This window comes from Saimiri boliviensis, chromosome 1, assembly GCF_048565385.1.
Source record: "Saimiri boliviensis isolate mSaiBol1 chromosome 1, mSaiBol1.pri, whole genome shotgun sequence".
Lineage (NCBI taxonomy): Eukaryota > Metazoa > Chordata > Mammalia > Primates > Cebidae > Saimiri > Saimiri boliviensis.
The window spans coordinates 125872958-125877396 of record NC_133449.1 but is presented as its reverse complement, the minus strand read 5'-3'; positions in this window follow the sequence as shown (position 1 = coordinate 125877396).

Below are 4439 nucleotides of genomic sequence, written 5' to 3'. Positions count from 1 at the left end.
GAAGGTTGGGCTCCTGGCTGGGTTTTCCTGACACTCAAGTGCCATTTGGAGTTTTCAGCATTGGTGAAGTCAGTACTGTGGGTATGAAAGACTTCTTAGCATGTCTGTGCCCCCTGCTCCCAGAGGGACAGGGACCCTGTCATAGTGAGACATGAAGCATGATGGTTAACCTCAGAGGCCCAGGAGCCACTCTGCTGGAACCAGGATCCACGCCTACTTGCTGTGTGACCTTGGGTAAGTCGCTTAACCTCTCTGTGCCTCAGAGTCCTCATCTAAATTGTATCTACCACATAAGGTTGTCACAGGATTAAGTGAAGAAGTAAAGCACTTCAAGCAGCACCTGGCACTCAGTGGCGCTGGCAAGTCGTCTCACACTGCATGTGCTGGGTGCCTGCCTCCGGCTGAAGGAAGTCCTGGCAGCTGAGCACGCTGTGTGGATCCAGCCTCTCTGGGTACCATCTAGAGAGCCTGGCAGTGTGATGATCTCGTTACCTGTGACGGAAGAGAGCAGCCACAGCTAGGAACCCCCGTGTCTGCCCAGCGCCCCAGATCTTAGAAGCTGCTGTCACTGGGAACGATGCAGACAGAACAAAGGCCCCTGAATCGTGCGGAGTGGGAAAAATCACTTCAAATCTGTTTTTTCAAATTGCGTTATTTTAAATGCCCTGGGCGGATGCCCACGTGTGCAGGGACACTCAGCAAAGAGAGTTTTTCTGTCCAGAGGCGCTTTGTCTCTTTGAAAGGCCCTATTGTGACCCCACACCGGCCCCAATTGATTCCCAGAACAACAGGCCCTTGTGTGGGCCACGAAGGCAGGCTCGCTCCAACCCACGGCTGGCAGCGCAAACCCTTTGCTGTCTCTTTAAGGTCAGTGTAAAACAGCCTTCAGTCCTCCATTTGGGCTGCTTTGCTGCAAAAATAGTCCTACAACCTGTGGGGGCGGGGGTACGAGATGCTGTTTAGAATTCAGCTCTCGAATGTTGGTGAAGCCCGGCTCCTATAAACCATGTCTTCTACAGAAGGGCAGATCGATGGGGCTCTATTGTGTGCAGAATGGGGGGCAGGAGCTTGGCTCCCTGGGACACCTCCCAGGCCACCCTACCCCGCACAGGGAAGGCCATCAAGAGGGTACCTCCAGGAATCCACCTGAAGCAAAGTGCCACAGCCTGCAAGTGACAGGCCATAGCCTCCAAAATGTCCTGGTTGGATTTGACTTGTAGCTGCCTTTTGCTGATTGCCCTCTGGTGACGCGCAGCCTCCCGACATGTGTCCATAACAAATCATAAGCCCTGTGGAGCTGCCCGAGGGCCATGGAAGACAGGAGGGAGTGCACTGATGAAATCAGTGTCCAGTCAAAGCCACACCGGAGCACTCCCAGCCACTATCCCAAAGCCCTGGCCGAACCCCACTCAAGCCCCCTTTCACCTGGCATCTGTTCACAACAAGGTCTCGTTTCACTGTCGTTTCCTGAGAAGCCAGAGGACAGATACGTAGGAGCTCAGGTCAGCTAGAGCAGCCCTAGGGCACTGGGCCTGCTCACTCATGCAGCCTTGTTTACTGAGCGCTGGACCCATGCCCTCCTGGCACCTGGCCGGGTGCTAGTGTTTCTGGGTCCACGGATAGCACACAAGCCACAGGGACAATCAGGGGAGGAGGAAGAGGCCCGTAGCAGTGACCCATGAGGCCCAGTTGGTCCAAACTCCCCGGTCCTCTTCTCTGTTGGGCCCAAGACTTGGTAGGGATGACAGTGGGGTGACTGACTATGGTTTGGCCTATTCTGCAAGCTTTGGCTCTTGGTCACATCATCGACATTGGCTTCTCCCTGATCCTTTCTCAGGCTTATGGATAGGTTTAGCTCTTTATTCTGTGGGCATAAAAATATCCAGTTCCTCACCTTTGCAAAGTATCAGCTGGACTGGGCTAGCCTTTGACTCTGTGGGGGCTGCAAAGTAGACCCAGTAGTTACCTGAGCTGGCGTGGCTGTGGCTACAGCTCTGAGCAGCCAGCTCCTCTCCAGAAGACAGCTGAGTCCAGGGCCTGGCCGTGGCCGTGGCTGTGGCTGTGGCTTGCCGTGGGCCCTGGTGGTGATCTGGGGCTGTCTTAAGTGCCTGGCTTCACTCTCTGAAGGTCCCTGCCTACTGGCATCATGGCACCACTAAATCTCACTGCCACTTCCTGGGAGGTGGGAGGACAGCCCCATGTGAGATCAGGTCTGGGCATCTTTAGGTCATATCAGGCCCAGAGCTCCAGGGCCAGAGGGAGGCGGCCCTCAATCTAGCTGCACTTCTCACCACCTGCACCAGCCTCAGTTTCCTCATCTGTAGGATGACATGGCCACTGGAAAAGTGACAAAGGCTATATATGGAAGGTGCTTACACAGTGCCTGGCACAAGGCAAGAGCCCCAAAATGGCAGGGAAGATGGTTACACAGGAGTGAATTTGGGTCTTCTGGGCAGTTATATTCGATCCAAGTGAGGGTCACCGAGCAGGCAGTCTCTGAGTGCCTTGGTGGCACCAGGCTCTGCCCTAGAAGTCCCCTCCTGTATAAGACCCAGAAGTAGAGAGGTGAGGAGTGTCAGACAGAAGCAGCTTTGGGGGCTAGACATCATCCTCCCAAGGGTCCCAGCACACAGAAAGTGCTCAGCTGGTGCCCCTGCTTTGCAGCCTGCTTCACCTAGCAGGCTTATTTAATGTCCTCATTTGTAACCCTTCTTACCCAGGCACCGTGGGCTACCAAGGGAGCAGTGCCCATGGCTGGCAGGGCTGCTGCCAGCACGCATGTGTACCTGCAAGCATGAAACAGCTGAAAACGGACAGAGCTGGGCACAGAGTTGCTGGAGCAAAGAAATCCATCAGGGAGTCGGGGTAGGAGGCAAGGAGGAAGAGCAAGACCGGGAGGGGGTATTTTTTGAGGCTGGAAATGAAACCTTGCCCATTCAATTCACACCCAAGTCAAGTGTGAAATGAAACTGCAAATTTAAAACATGCCCAGGGACAGAAGGAATAAGAAAGTGGTGCCAGAGAACCATCTGCAAAGCCTTTGGTTAGAGAGAAAATAGAGTATATGAAAAGTTTTTAAAAAGAGAATGATTAAAATGTCAAAACACTGAGAAGCTCTTGGGAAACTAAGCCTTCCATTTCTTCTTCTTTTTTTGATGAGAGTAAGAAGTGAGCTTCATTAACACGATGTTGCTGGCTTCCTGTAATGCAACTGGACAGTTTTGTTGAAAAATGAGGGTTTCCTCCATCAACACTTGATGCAAGTTTTGTTAAACATGTAACAAACTTCCTATTACTTCTCATTTGTAGTTTAGTTTTTTAAGGTGACTCTCCAATCAAACCTTTTGTTCATGATGTACAATGAAATGTTGGTTTGAAGTGGACTTACTAAAAGTGGCTGGTTTCTGGTACCAGTTATCCTGGGTTAACAAAGGACCTCCTGAATAGACCAATTGAGTTGTAGAATCTCCAAGTTGAAGAGGAGTAAAATGTCAACTAAACTCACCACTTGAGGCTTGAATTTTATTTTATTTTATTTTATTTTATTTTAGAGACAGGGTCTTGCTCTGCTGCCCAGGCTGGAGTGCAGTAACACCATCACAGCTCATTGCGACCTCAAACTCCTGGGCTCAGGTGATGCTCCCACCTCAGCCTCCTGAGTAGCTGGGACCACAGGTACCTGACACTGTTCCTAGCCTGAAGCTTGAATCTTTGCCTCCATGGCTGCCAGCATGAGGTCACAGACATTCTGCCACATACCTCCATGGTGGGAAGCTCAGGGGTCTTGGAGCACCTGTCCCAGGGTCCCATCACTGGAATGGCGCTAATTCCTGGGATCCATGGGATAAAGGAGCATTTCATAACAGAGCTGGGCTTTCCAGATTCCTAACTCAGTGCCTTCTTCTTAATCATCCCATCTCCTTTCAACCCAGACATCTCAGACCCGAAATATGGCATTCTCCCTCTTGTCACGGTACTTCCTTTCACTCTGTAATCTCCCTTCCTTTCTCTCCTATGGAGTGGCCTAAGGAAATTCTAAAATAGTGTATGATCCGCATAATTGAAACAGAACAGACTGCCCAGAACATTCTGATGAGTTTCACAATGAGTGAATGGAAACTTCTGCACCATGTTTTCTTTTGGTGGAAGGAGGTTCTAGTGGGGCACAGACTACTGTGTCTTGTAGGAAAGAGAAGGGGCCCCAGGCTGGCACTTAGCCAGTTTCCAGAGAGAGGGGCAGCCATCTGGGCAGGTAGCTGGGAGCGTGGGCTCCCCAGAGTGCAGTGGCCGGGCACATACAGTGTCGTCTGAGCTGCCACCTGATGCTGTCTCTTGAGATTCAGGTTAAGTCAAAGGATTCCTCAGAAAGCAAGCTGAAATGATGGCATTCCTGATGCTGGGGAATTCAACCCAAACCCAAAAAACACCCAACAAATGTA